Here is a 16,060-nt window from a genome sequence, read left to right on the forward strand (position 1 = left end):
GGGATTAAAAGAGAAAAACTGTTCATAGCTTGAATTGTTTGAATTCCAATCATGAATGCCCACTTAATTACTCCAAATGACCCTAATTAGCTGCCTGAGCACAAATCATTTAACATGTATGAGTGAACCTTGTTGTTCTATTTTTAGAACAGCAACTTGATACCTTGTTGTGCTATTTGTTTTATGTGTGGCACCATAGATAACAGAAGATATAATTTGTGAGGCTCACAGTTTATTGATGAGGTCTGAATTGTGTGCGTGATTATCAAAGATTTGTGTTTAAAAAAGGATTTATTGATTTTTTAATTGGAATATAATTGCAAGGTGAGTCTGAAAATAGTTTATGTTTGTTTAAAAACAAGGCTCTCAGGGGGTGGTAGTTTTTTTGTATGTCCACAGTTGTTTATAGTGAACAATTTTGAATACTTTTAGTCACATTTTTAGTTCCATCTGAATGAGACTTGCTGAATACAAATATTGTTATCAAATCAGGATTTAGTTTACTCAATTAGTTTTAATAATATCATCTTCAAACATATCTTTATGAGCATAATATTATTTTTTGCTCATGGTGAACTTTTGTGATCACCTTTTGTTGTCGGATCTTCATGAAACTTTGTCAGAGGTTTGTCCAAATGATATCTTGGACGAGTTCAAAAATGATTCAGGTCTGTTGAAACACATGGCCGCCAGGGGACAATTTTTTGTTAATTCTTCATGAAACTTGGTTAGAGCATTTGTTCCATTGATTCTTTTTATCTCAGGTGATCGACTTTGGGCATTTCAGGCCCTCTTGTTTTTATCAAGTCATGAATTTTGGATTTGATTTATATCCACTTAGCTGTGATTGAGAATGTCAGTCAGCTCAGAGAATACGAACATGTTCATCCTCGAACTCAGTTTTAAGTCAAGCTCAAAACTCAAAAAAGCTTTTATGAAACACCAATGCGAGCATAGTTGTTTAACTGTAATCAAATAAAATCGTTGAGTCAGATATTGACCAAGTATGTTTGGGATACTATACTCTGTACACAGTACAAAATGACATTATGCAATAAAATGTCTACCTAATGGGAAAATAAAGTGTGTCATCCAAACAAAGCTCAAGTTTGTGATTAAGTTGTCTCAAATGTGTATGAAAAAACTCAAAGAAGTGGGACTGATTAGGCTTATTAAGTTCTAATCACTTATTAACTGCACATTAGTTAGGACATGTTTGTTATTCCAAAAGTACCGGTAGTTGATTAGGGGTCTTCTAAGAATGATTATGTTGAGTTTTAATTGTATAACTGCTGTAACTGATTAACATTTCTTAATGTGATGCTGTGGTTTTGTATTGAACCCTTGATTTATGTAAATTTAAATTTAATTTGATTACAAATGTTCAGAATGTTACATTTCAGCCATTAGACTGGCACGTGTAACAGATATGAGTCTTGCTCTGGGAAAATAGGGCTTAATGCATGGTGGTTAAATGTCGTCCCCAATCAGCCTGTTTCGTCTACACAAACTAATCAATGACGACAAGTTCAGCATTTTGTATTTTTTGTTTTTAGGGATGTCTCTTCTTGGCAATTAATTGAGTTAAGGCGGAAAGTTTTGTATCTGATTAGCCCTTGTGGACTCCACATGCCAATCTGTTATGATTGACACTTTAAGAACATGAATAAAACCATATGTTCACAGAGGAAGGTATTTATATAGGGTATGATATTTAGTAAGTGATATAAGATTGTCTGGGTTTCAGACATTAATGAATGCCTCACAAATAACCGGTGTCTATTCGGCGGAACTTGCACCAATACCGTGGGATCATACACCTGCCAGTGTATCGAAGGTAGAACTGGGGCCAACTGTGAGAAAGGTATGTTTTAATGCGCATGTTGAATATAAGTAAAATGTGGTCAAAATGTATGGTCTACTCTTGTTACTAGCATTAACTCTTTTCATTTCTAGGTATATGTAGCTCTGGTCTCCATAACTTACAATAATTTTGTTTTAATATTTTTGATTTTGTGTAACATATAACTATTTTGTATGAGCTGTGTCATGTGAAAATGGGTCTTATGCCACATGCAGCCAGCCGACGCGTATGCCCAAGACGCATAGATGTTATATTAAAAGGCAATTAAGGGTGGGCAAGGCCTATGTTGGTGGGACCCCGGGGTGGGTAATACGGACATGGATGGTCGAGTTAGCCAGTGTTGTCATAAGAGATGTTCAGTATTAATTTGAAGTAAATTGGTGAATGAATGAAGAGGTTATGTTAAAACAAAATTTGGGTATGAAAAAAAATTTAGTACTAACACAAAATGGGAACAAAATATATTTGGGTACGAACAAATTTGCAAAGAAAAGAAAATGAAGTCAAAAAAAAAATTGGGTACGAAAAAAATTGGGTCGGAAAAAAAATTTGAGTACGAAAAAATATTTGGGTATGAAAAAAAATTGAAACGAAAAAATATGTGTACGAAAAAAATTTGGGTACGGAAAAAAATTGGGTACGAAAAAAATGTTGATACGAAAACATTTGGTTACGAACCAAAATTTGGGTACGAAAAAAGTTGGGTACGAAAAAAATGGGAACGAAACAAAATTGGGTACGAAAAAATTTAAGTACGAAAGGCTTTCGTTGCAATTGAGCTTAAATACATAGGTTTAAACTTAATCAATGTTTTAGTTTAACACTGAGGGCTCGTATAAGTGTAATTGTCCCAAGGGATGTAGAGACGTGAACTGTCAATACGGTATAAAACAGCTTTATCAATTAAACCTTTACCCCTCAGATACACTCTTTGATATGTGTGTAGTTTTATTGGTGCTAAGCCTATTATTTATTACTAAGTCTAAGAATTGGTTGGGGGATATGGGCCCTGGTGACTGGTAATCTATAACAGTTATGTTCAAGCTGCATTTATTACCTGCAGATATCAACGAGTGCTCCCGTAACCCGTGTCTCAACGGGGGCACCTGCTCTAACACTGAGGGCTCGTATAAGTGTACATGTCCCAAGGGATGGAGTGGCGCGAACTGTGAATACGGTATAAAACAGCTTTATTAATTAAACCTTTACCACCCAGATACACTCTTTGATATGTGTGTAGTTTTATTGGTGCTAAGTCTATTATTTATAATTAAGTCTAAGAATGGGTTGGGGAATATGGGCCCTGGCGACTGGTAATCTATAGCAGTTATGTTCAATCTGCATATTTTACCTGCAGATATCAACGAGTGCCTCCAGAACACGTGTCTCAACAGGGGCACCTGTTCTAACACTGAGGGCTCGTATAAGTGTAAATGTCCCAAGGGATGGAGTGGCGCGAACTGTCAATACGGTATAAAACAGCTTTATTAATTAAACCTTTACCACACAGATACTCTCTTTGGTGTGTGTGTAGTTTTATTGGTGCTAAGCCTTTTATTGTCCCCTACCGGTTTCACCGGAGGGGACTTATTGTTTGCATTCCGTCTGTCAGTCTTTCAGTCTGTCTGTCTGTCAGTCCGTCACACTTTTCTGGATCCTGCGATTACTTTAAAAGTTCTTAAATTTTTTCATGAAACTTGCAACATGGATAGATGTCAATATGGAAATTATGCACGTTATTTCATTTTGTTTCTACGTCAAAATATGGCAACCAAAAAAAAAATATTCTGAAAATGGTGGAATTTCTGACAATGGTAGAGCCGGTAGGGGACCATATTGCTTGACAATAGCCTTGTTTATTAAGTCTAAGAATTGGTTGGGAAATATGAGCCTTGGTGAATGGTAATCTATAGCAGTTATGTTCAAGCTGCATTTATTACCTGCAGATATCAACGAGTGCCTCCAGAACCCGTGTCTCAACAGGGGCACCTGCTCTAACACTGAGGGTTCGTATAAGTGTACATGTCCCAAGGGATGGCGAGGCGTGAACTGTGAAAACGGTATAAAACAGCTTTATTAATTAAACCTTTACCACTCAGATACAATCTTTGATATGTGTGTAGTTTTATTGGTGCTAAGACTATTATTTATAAATAAGTCTAAGAATTGGATGGGGGATATGTGCCCTGGTGTCTGGTAATCTATAGCAGTTATGTTCAAGCTGCATTTATTACCTGCAGATATCAACGAGTGCTCCCGTAACCCGTGTCTCAACGGGGGCACCTGCTCTAACACTGAGGGCTCTTACAAGTGCACGTGTCCCAAGGAATGGAGAGGTGCTAACTGTAAATACGGTATAAAACAGCTTCATTAATTATCCCCCGCCATAGGCGGAGGGATATTATTTTCGCGTTGTCCGTCCGTCCGTCTTTCCGTCCGTCCGTCTTTCCGTCCGTCCGGCACTCTTGTGTCCGGAGCCATATCTTGGACGTGCTTTTGCAGATTTCATTGAAACTTGGTATGACTATATATATAGAATGATGTACGCAAAATCGTATTGTACACCATCTGTTAATAACGGAGTTATTGGCCTTTGTTTTTAAAATATGCTTTTTTAGCTGAGTGTCAAATAAAACACTTTTGTGTCCAGAAGCATATTAGCGAGGGATATCAATTCAACGAATTTGCTTGTTTAGTCTTGTTCTGTGAAAATGGGGTTTAAAACATGTGCGTAAAGTGTCGTCCCAGATTAGCCTGTGCAGTCCGTACAGGCTAATCAGGGACGACACTTTCCGCTGTTATGATATTTTATGTTTAAAGAAAGTCTCTTCTTACCAAAAATATAGTTTAGGATGATAGTGTCGTCCCTGATTAGCGGACTGCACAGGCTAATCTGTGATGACACGTTACGCACACGCATTAAATCCCTTTTTCACAAAGCACGTCTCAATTAATCCTTTACCACTCAGATACACTCTTTGACCCATTTGAAGTCGTTTAGAAAATCAAATTTCATTTAAGGCCTTTCTTACTAGATTCAAGTTTCAAAGACTTCATTTCCAAACCATAGCATACTGATGAGCAGCAAATAGGTTTCATAGCCATTTTTGCTTAGCTTCTGAGCTGGATAAAATAAAACTCCAGCCCAATGTTACTTTTATTTATATATAAGCTGTTCTCTTTTCTTCATATATTTCCAGTAGAACCAAAGGAAATGTGAATATATGCAATCATGCGATAGTCTTTATCTTTAAAAAAAACAAACATACACCCATTCATTTAAGAGTGGAAAAATAAAAAAAATACATAACTTATGTTAACTTTGTTTCTTCAATATGAATATGGAAAAAAAAACACAAATCAATTTTAGTCAACGTGTGTTTTTTTTTAAACTTCTTTATCACCTGTACTCAACACATCGTTGTGAATCATTAAGAACCGATGATGAATCTTTATGAAACTGTTTCATTTTATTATTACCAAATATTTATAAAGGTGTTTAATTGCTATTTCTTACCTACTAAATTACAAGTTCCATTCTCTGATGCAAATGATAGCCAGTATCAAATGTCTATTCTTGTCTACGCATATTGACGAGTAATATGCTTCACTGCCAAAAATATGTTTAATGTCCTGTTACATTGTTATCTCCTCTTTGCATCTTACAATGTTATCTCCCCTTTCAGACAATAATGAATGTGAGATGAAACCTTGTCTGAATGACGCTGTGTGCATCAACAATGCAGGATCATATCAGTGCCAGTGTCCAGCGGGATACACCGGCCTCAACTGCGAAATTGGTACGCAGTACTCGTACAATTTGTGTTTTACCTCTTAGATACATATTGTCATGCATTTATATTCACTTAAAAAGTTAAATTTAAATCAAGATATTTTTTACTAGATTCAAGTTTTTAAGGCTTCATTTCCAACTCTTAGATACTGATGAGCAGCAAACAGCAAAGAACCTGAACAGACTGCGAGTTACTCGCAGGCTGTTCTGGTTTTATGCTGGTTGCTTAAGCCATTTTCTCTTTGCTTCTTATGGGGGAAAGCACTAAACAAGGGCCCAGAATGAAGGACATTCTCATTTTTAAGCTCACCTGAGCACAATGTGCTCAAGGTGAGCTTTTGTGATCGCCGTTTGTCTGTCGTGCGTCGTGCGATGTGCGCCGTATACATTTGCCTTGTTTTCACTCTAGAGGCCACATTTATTTGCCAATCGTCATGAATTTGACCAGAAGATTAATCTTAATGACATCTTGGATGAGTTCGAAAATGGTTATGTTTACTTGACAAACATGGCTGCCAAGGGTTGGGGCATTTTTCCTCATATGGCTATACATGGCTAATGTAAAACATTGTTAACACTCTATAGGCCACATTTATTGTCCAATCATCATGAAACTTTGTCTTAAGATTTGTCCTAATGATATCTTGGACAAGATTGAAAATGGTTTCGGTTGGTTTAAAAAACATGGCCACCATTGGGCGGGGCATTTTTTCTTATATGGCTATATATTGCTTTTGTAAAACCTTGTTAACACTCTAGAGGCCACATTTATCGTTCAATCTTCATGAAACTTTTTCAGAAGATTTGTCCAAATGATATCTAAGATGAGTTTGAAAATGGTTCCAGATGGTTGAAAAACATGGCCACCAGGGGGCGGGGCATTTTTCCTTATATTGCTATTGTAAAACCTTGTTTACACTCTAGTTAAATATTTTCGAAGTTTAATGTAGTAATATTTATTTTGCAGAAAATTACTAAAGGGATTAAAAGAGAAAAACTGTTCATAGCTTGAATTGTTTGAATTCCAATCATGAATGCCCACTTAATTACTCCAAATGACCCTAATTAGCTGCCTGAGCACAAATCATTAAACATGTATAAGTGAACCTTGTTGTTCTATTTTTAGAACAGCAACTTGATACCTTGTTGTGCTATTTGTTTTATGTGTGGCACCATAGATAACAGAAGATATAATTTTTGAGGCTCACAGTTTATTGATGAGGTCTGAATTGTGTGTGTGATTATCAAAGATTTGTGTTTAAAAAAGGATTTATTGATTTTCTAATTGGAATATAATTGCAAGGTGAGTCTGAAAATAGTTCATGTTTGTTTATAAACAAGGCTCTCAGGGGGTGGTAGTTTTTTTGTATGTCCACAGTTGTTTATAGTGAACAATTTTGAATACTTTTAGTCACATTTTTAGTTCCATCTGAATGAGACTTGCTGAATACAAATATTGTTATCAAATCAGGATTTAGTTTACTCAATTAGTTTTAATAATATCATCTTCAAACATATCTTTATGAGCATAATATTATTTTTTGCTCATGGTGAACTTTTGTGATCACCTTTTGTTGTCGGATCTTCATGAAACTTTGTCAGAGGTTTGTCCAAATGATATCTTGGACGAGTTCAAAAATGATTCAGGTCTGTTGAAACACATGGCCGCCAGGGGACAATTTTTTGTTAATTCTTCATGAAACTTGGTTAGAGCATTTGTTCCATTGATTCTTTTTATCTCAGGTGATCGACGTTGGGCATTTCAGACCCTCTTGTTTTTATCAAGTCATGAATTTTGGATTTGATTTATATCCACTTAGCTGTGATTGAGAATGTCAGTCAGCTCAGAGAATACGAACATGTTCATCCTCGAACTCAGTTTTAAGTCAAGCTCAAAACTCAAAAAAGCTTTTATGAAACACCAATGCGAGCATAGTTGTTTAACTGTAATCAAATAAAATCGTTGAGTCAGATATTGACCAAGTATGTTTGGGATACTATACTCTGTACACAGTACAAAATGACATTATGCAAAAAATGTCTACCTAATGGGAAAATAAAGTGTGTCATCCAAACAAAGCTCAAGTTTGTGATTAAGTTGTCTCAAATGTGTATGAAAAAACTCAAAGAAGTGGGACTGATTAGGCTTATTAAGTTCTAATCACTTATTAACTGCACATTAGTTAGGACATGTTTGTTATTCCAAAAGTACCGGTAGTTGATTAGGGGTCTTCTAAGAATGATTATGTTGAGTTTTAATTGTATAACTGCTGTAACTGATTAACATTTCTTAATGTGATGCTGTGGTTTTGTATTGAACCCTTTATTTATGTAAATTTAAATTTAATTTGATTACAAATGTTCAGAATGTTACATTTCAGCCATTAGACTGGCACGTGTAACAGATATGAGCCTTGCTCTGGGAAAATAGGGCTTAATGCATGGTGGTTAAATGTCGTCCCCAATCAGCCTGTTTCGTCTACACAAACTAATCAATGACGACAAGTTCAGCATTTTGTATTTTTTGTTTTTAGGGATGTCTCTTCTTGGCAATTAATTAAGTTAAGGCGGAAAGTTTTGTATCTGATTAGCCCTTGTGGACTCCACATGCCAATCTGTTATGACACTTAAAGAACATGAATTAAACCATATGTTCACAGAGGTAGGTATTTATATAGGGTATGATATTTAGTAAGTTATATAAGTTTGTCTGGTTTTCAGACATTAATGAATGCCTCACAAATAACCGGTGTCTGTTCGGCGGAACTTGCACCAATACCGTGGGATCATACACTCACTCCAGGTTTCACCGTTGGATCATACACTCACTCCAGGTTTCATGGTCTCATTAGCAGACATGGTAGCTCCTGACCACACTGCACAATTGCATACAGCATTTTCAAATGATGCTGCTCCTATAGTACAATAAAACTGTTCACCTCTTTTTCATTTGTAAAGGTCTACCATACAAATTAGCTTGAATTCTTGCTGGCTATAATAAGGCTGTGCTACAGAAAGTGTAAAATAAGATTGACGTGTGGCTGGTGTTTGATTTTTATGCCCCCTGTCTATATTGGGGGACATATTTATTTTTCAGATGTGAACAGTCTCGAAGACACATTTTTTGCCCAATCTGCATGAAATTTGGTCAGGGCATTTGTTTCCTAGATACGCTGGTTGAGTTCGAAAATGGTTTGGATCCGTAAAACACATGGCCGCCAGGAACGGGTCATTTTTCCTTATATTTGCCTAGTAACAAAGCTTGTGAACACTCTAGAAGTCACCTTTTTTGCCTAATCATCATGGAATGTGGTCAAAACATTGGTTTTGTGGATATCTCGGACGAGTTCAAAAATGGATGTGATTCGGGTTGTTTTTGTGATTATCAAAGATTTTTGTTTAAAATAGGGTTCATTGTTGTTCATTGTTGTTTTAATTGGAAATATCATTGCAAGGTGAGTCTGAAAATAGTTCCAGTTGGTTTAAAAGCAAGGTCCTGAGATGGGTGGCAGATTTCTTATTATTGCTATAGTGAAACATTGTGAACTCTCTATAAGTCAATCTTAATGAAACATGCTGAGAACATTTGTTCTTATAATATTTTGATTTACTTTGAAAAGGGCTCCGGTGCTCTGAAGAGCATGGTTTCCAGGGGCGAGCGAATGTCTTTGTCAACCCTATTTAAAACACACATCTCTGATAATCACATCAAAACTACCGACCTCATCCATAAACTGTGTGCCATTACAACTTGTGTTCCATTCTTATCAGTCTGAAGGTCTTTGATGGGAGTTCCCAGCCGGGCCTATTTCTAGCAACTTAGGGCATTTAAGCTGCAAGCCTGTTATATCACATAACCCTTTCAAAAGGCATCAATTAATACTACCGTACCAGAACAATTCTGGAACAGTCAATAGAGAAGTAATTAGTTGCTGATAAGCAGGTGGATGATTGGGATCATTGGAGAAATAAGATTGCATTCCTGGCAAGCCATGCACAATTCAAGTTATATACTGTTGTTTCTCCCCTTAATATTTTTCTGTGAAATCAATATTATTACTTAAAATTTTGAGAATATTTAATAGAGGGTTTTCAGAAGGCATAAATATGTTTGTTGCACTTCATCCCCAACCAATCATCATCATAATAATTCTCTTCAGAAAGGAACACAAATAAACTAGAAGTGGCGCGGCAGAGGCCTACGCTTATCCCCACGCCGCATAGATGATATTAAAAGGCAATTTTGGGTGGGAAAGGCCTATGTTGGTAGGGAATGTGGACATGGATGGTAGAGATAGACCGTGTTGTCATAAGAGATGTTCAGTATTAATTTAAAGCGAATTGGTGAATAAATGAAGAAGTTATGTTAAAACAAAATTTTGGGTAGGAAAAAATATTTGGGTACAAACAAAAATTTGGTTTGAAAAAATTTGGGAATGGAAAAAAATTTGAGTACGAAAACAATTGCGTACGAAACAAATTGGGTACGAATCAAATTGAGCAGGAGAAAAAAAATGGGTAAGAAAAAAAAATTATAAAAAAATTGGGTACGAAAAAAAATTGGGTACGAAACAAATTTGATTGCCAAAAAAAATGGGTACGAAAAACAAATTTAGTACAAAAAATAAAATTGGGTACGAACAAAAAATGTGCACGAAAATTTTTGGGTACGAACGGCTATCGTTGCAATTGAGCTTAAATACACAGGTTTTAACTAAATCAATGTTTTTTTGGTCAAATTTTGGGCCAAAATTGTGACTCATTTCCAATCTTATTTTTTCTGAAATAACTTCCTTAATTCCACTTTTTCCAAAACAATTGTTGTGTGTGTAAATATCAACATTTAGGTAATTTCCAATCAAAAGGTCTATCAGTTGAACCTAAGTAAATATAACATTAAAGACACTTTTATTCTTAATGTTTAAGTATTTTTATCCAAATTGGAAACACTATTGTTCACCTAAACCTAAAACAATTTAGTCAGAATGTTCATCTTGACAATAATTAGGCCGAGTTTTAATCTGGTGTCCATCCAAAAAGTAGGTCACAAGTATGATTTCACAAAGACCTGGTGTGGGGTCTTGAGTTCCTATTGAGGACTTACTCTACCCAAAACTTGATCAGAATGTTTGTCTTGACAATACCTAGGGTGAGTTTGCATCTGGGTAGTGTGTGCCCAATACAAGATCACCAGGTCAAATACTAGAATAATCTTGTTACAACTTTTGAAGACTATTTATTTCGACAACATCTAGGGCCTGTTATAATCTTGGTCACGGATGTTCAAAGACAAGGTTACCAGGTTAACATAATGAAAACATTGTTATCACTTGAGAAGAGTGATCGATCTTTTTGAAACATGGTCAAATGTTTATCTTAATATTATCTGGGCTAAGTATGATTCTTGTTCATCTGGGTCCAAAATTCTGGTCACCAGTTCAATCTTTAAAAAACATACTCTTGGTCAAAATTAGCAGAAAATGAATATTGACCGTATTATTCTTTTCATCTGGGTTGTTTGGTGTCAAAATCCAGGTAATCAAGTCTTTTGCAATTGATGCACCCTGAATCCAGGTGAGCGCTTTAGGGTCATCATGACCATCTTTTTATTTTATAAATTTATATAACATAAATACAGCACTCTGCTCTGCATTCCGATGACTTCACAGTAGACAATAGCTCATTGATTCAAGGTAATTCTTGCAATTATAGTGAAAATACTTAGTTGAATTGTAGATGACATTTATCGATAAACCGTGACAAATAATAAATAAAAATTAAGTGGTACATTTGAGAAACAAACTAGTTTTGCACCAAAAGGGAAGTACAAGTGTAATTCTTACAATCAGTATTAATTTGTGTGTGTTATGGTAAATTTCAATGACTCATGTGAATTGAAGATAGTTTATTTCAGTTTTGTTTATTCTGAGCAACAATATAGAATGCGTGTTAATGTAATTTATGTTTAAATGAGAACAAATCTTTAAAAAAATATGTTTCTTGTCAGCTTAAAATGACTGCATTTCACACAATAAACTCATCCTTATTCATTATTCCTTTACATAATTCATGGCAAACGCACATGTATACAACATAGAAAATATAAATTGAGAAGTATGCAATAATTAACTTATTTGCTGAGTTTTAATCTGGTTTATAAACCAATGTTTGTAGCCAAAAAGTAGGTCACAAGTAAGATCTCACAAAGACCTGGTGTGGGCTCTAGAGTCCACATTGAGTACTTACTCTTCCCAAAACTTGGTCAGAATGTTTGTCTTGACAATATTTAGGGCGAGTTTGCATCTGGGTATTATGTGCCCAAAAATATTGGGTACGAAAAAAAGTTTGGTACGACACATTTAGGGTACGAAAGGCTTTTGTTGCACTTGAGCTTAAATACATAGTTTTAAACTAAATCAAGGTTTTTTGGTCAAATTTTGGGCCAAAATTGTGACTCATTTCCAATTTCTTTTTTGCTGAAATGACTTCCTAAACTTATTTGCTTAAATAAAGTCTCTTCTTAGCAAAAATCCAGCTTGTCCAGGCCATAACTATGTCATTCATTGTGAGATTTTAAAATGACTCTGTACATTAATTTCGTTCACAGTCATTGGACGGCGTGTCATGCGAAAGACTCAAGAGTTCAAAGGTCAAAATGGCCATAAATGATAATGGCATATTAATTCTTAAAAATCGCCATTAATTAGCTTCCCTTGTTTTGTGAAGACAACATGCACAATATTCTGTGTCAATGAAGCATATGGGGGTATGCTTCACGTCTGTTTTTAAGTATTTTTATCTAAAGTGGGAACAATATTGTTCACCTAAACTTAATACAATTTAGTAAGAAAGTGTAGTACCTGATTGGCCTGTGCGGACTGCAAAGGCTAATTTTGGGCTACACTTTACGCACATGCATTAAATCCCCTTTTCATAGAGCAAAGTAAAAAAAAGGCAACATCTTCAATTCACTGTTTCTTCTACAGGCACCCAACTAAAAATAGTAAATCAAAATAAATCTTTTTGTATTTGTCTGTGATTGAAGTAAAGTATTGAAAGACACTATTTTGAGATTAATTTAACTTATACTATAATTGTTCACCTACTTTAAATTGACCATGGGGTTTATGAGTCATGTTTATGTCCCCCAGTCTATGTCCCCCAGTCTATACTGGGGGACATATTGTTTTTGCCCTGTCTGTTGGTTTGTTGGTTTGTTTGCGTCAAACTTTAACATTGGCCATAACTTTTGCAATATTGAAGATAGCAACTTGATATTTGGCATGCACATTTTGAGAGGTGAAAGGTCAAGGTCATCCTTTAAGGTCAAAGGTCAAGGTCAAATTTATGGGGGACATAGTGTTTCACAAGCACATCTTGTTTATTTAATATTCTAGTGTTTTTCTGTTAGACTGTGAAAAAGTGCTACGATTTAAAAAAAAAATGAGTTTTGCTGTCTTAAACCACTTTCTGTTACCTGACAATATTGTTGTAACCATTACAGCCCCTGGACAGGTTTGGGAGGTTGGCAGAGATGTTACGTCCGGTGAACACGGTGGCATCTCTACAGGTAACTAGACATTAAATTGATGTCATGGAAACAGGGTGTCGGGCTGGCATTTATTTGCGTAGAAATGGTCTACCATGCATCAGCCTTTCAAACATAAATTTGGTTCAACAGTTATATTTTTTGTCAGAAAAGGTGTATTTTCAAAATCTTAAGCAGTTCCACACAGAAAGGAGGTGAAAATAGCTATATGCAACCAGCACACAATCCGCACTAGCCCTTTCCCCATTAGGAACAAAGTGAAAATGGCTTTTGCAACCAGTATAAACCATAACAGCCAGCGAGTATCTCGCAGTCTGTTTAGGTTTTATGCTGTTTGATTCTCATCATTATCTTAGGGTTGGAAATAAAGCCTTTCAAAATTTCAATATATCAAGAAAGGACTTAAATTTAATTTGGTTTTCTAAAGGACTTTAAATGCGTCAAAATGTGTTATAAGTGGTAAAGGGGTAACTGAAAGTCTGTTCAGGTTTTATGTTGTTTGCTGCTGCTCATAATTGTATTATCGTTGGAAATAGATCCTTCTGTTAGACTTTGAAAATGTGCTACGATTTCAAAAGTTTTGAGTTTTGCTGTTTTAAACCGCCTTTCTGTTAACTGACCATGTTGTTGTAACCATTACAGCCCCTGGACAGGGTGGTGTGGAGGTTGTTAGACATGTTACGTCCAGTGAACACGGTGGCATCTCTACAGGTAACTAGACATTAAATTGTTTTCATGGAAACATGGTGTCGGGCTGGCATTTATTTGCGTAGAAATGGTCTACCATGAAAACATTAAATCAGCCTTTCAAACATAAATTCGGTTCAAGAGTTATATTTGTTGTCAGAAAAGTTGTATTTTCACAATCTTAAGCAGTTCCACTCAGAAAGGAGGTGAAAAAGTGCTATATGCAACCTGCATAAAATCCGCACTAACCCTTTTCCCCATGAGAAGCAAATAGAAAATGGCTTTTGCAACCAGCAAAAACCATAACAGCCTGCGAGTAACTCGCAGTCTGTTCAGGTTTTATGCTGTATGCTACTCATCATTATCTTAGGGTTGGAAATAAAGCCTTTCAAACTTCAATATTTTAAGAAATTAAATTTAATTTGGTTTTCTAAAGGACTTCAAATGCGTCAAAATGTGCTATACGTGGTAAAGGGGTAATTGGAAGTCTATTCAGGTTTTATGCTGTTTGCTGCTGCTCATAAGTGTATTATCGTTGGAAATAGATCCTTTAAAACTTGAATCAAGTTAGAAAGGTTTTAATTCATTTTTATTTTCAAGAAAAATACGTGTCAAAAACGTATATGAGTTTTAAAGTGTTAAATGTTTGTAACATGAAAGTACGTCTCCTGACGGTTTGTCTTGTTTGCAGAACAAGCGTATTTTCCTTTTCTTTATCAATTAACCAATTACCACTTAGTTACATATTTTGACGCATTTTTAGTCCCATAGAAAGCTACATTTTATTAAAAGCCTGTGTTACTAAATTCAAGTTTTGAAGACTTCATTTCCATTCCTTAGATATTGATGAGCAGCAAACAGCATTAAACCTGAACAGAATGAAAGTTACTCGCAGGCTGTTCTGGAATAATGCTGGTTGCAAAATCCATTTTCATTTTGCTTCTTACAAGGGAAAGGGGTTAAATGTTTGAAAATGTTTGAAACATCAAGGCCCATGCCTTGACCATGCTGTTGTTTGATGTTTCTAGGCAGCCTGGTGGGAATTGTTGTTTCGTTAATCATCGTGTTCCTTGCTTGTCTGGCAGTGGGAATACTCTTCTACCGAAGGTTTGTGCAAGTTTTCTATGCCTTATTTATGAAACCCTTGTTGACGTGACCCTTGTTCTTGGGAAAGTGGTTTTGATGCCAGCAATTTTTTCTTTCTTTATAAAGTACTGCAAAAGGCACTTTCCCAATGGGGACAAACTGAAACTTTGCTAATTGCTGTCAGCAGAAAAAAATCCCAATTGAAGGTTTTACACACAAAAAAAAAGTAAATTAAATGCAACATTTACTTAATTTCCCTAAGCAGCTCTTTAGCTTGAACCCAAGTTTAAATAATATTGACAACTTGACAACACTTAGATATAAATATTTAAGTATTTGTAAGCAACAAATCAAATACATCAATTTCCCAATCTTTGAAGACTTCACAACGCGAATTCTCCCAATTTCAGTTTATTTCGGCACTAATTTTTCTCAATTGGGCTGGTAGCGGTACTTTTCAAGATTGTGAAAAAAACTTCGCTGAATGCATGTGCGTGAAGTGTTGTCCAAGATTAGCCTGTGTGGTCTGTACAGTATGCCCATGAGGCTTGCAGTAGCCTGTGTGGTCTGTACAGTATGCACATGAGGCTTGCAGTAGCCTGTGTGGTCTGTACAGTATGCACATGGGGCTTGCAGTAGCCTGTGTGGTCTGTACAGTATGCACATGAGGCTTGCAGTAGCCTGTGTGGTCTGTACAGTATGCACATGAGGCTTGCAGTAGCCTGTGTGGTCTGTACAGTATGCACATGAGGCTTGCAGTAGCCTGTGTGGTCTGTACAGTATGCACATGAGGCTTGCAGTAGCCTGTGTGGTCTGTACAGTATGCACATGAGGCTTGCAGTAGCCTGTGTGGTCTGTGCAGTATGCACATGGGGCTTGCAGTAGCCTGTGTGGTCTGTACAGTATGCACATGAGGCTTGCAGTAGCCTGTGTGGTCTGTACAGTATGCACATGGGGCTTGCAGTAGCCTGTGTGGTCTGTACAGTATGCACATGGGGCTTGCAGTAGCCTGTGTGGTCTGTACAGTATGCACATGAGGCTTGCAGTAGCCTGTGTGGTCTGTACAGTATGCACATGAGGC

At 36.2% G+C, this 16,060-nt stretch overlaps 1 pseudogene; it reads left to right on the forward strand.

The window, feature by feature from the left end:
- LOC127835552 (neurogenic locus notch homolog protein 1-like) overlaps positions 1-16,060 on the forward strand; it is an 88,678-nt pseudogene that overhangs the window by 53,790 nt on the left and 18,828 nt on the right.

This window comes from Dreissena polymorpha, chromosome 6 (assembly GCF_020536995.1).
Source record: "Dreissena polymorpha isolate Duluth1 chromosome 6, UMN_Dpol_1.0, whole genome shotgun sequence".
Taxonomy (NCBI): Eukaryota; Metazoa; Mollusca; class Bivalvia; order Myida; family Dreissenidae; genus Dreissena; species Dreissena polymorpha.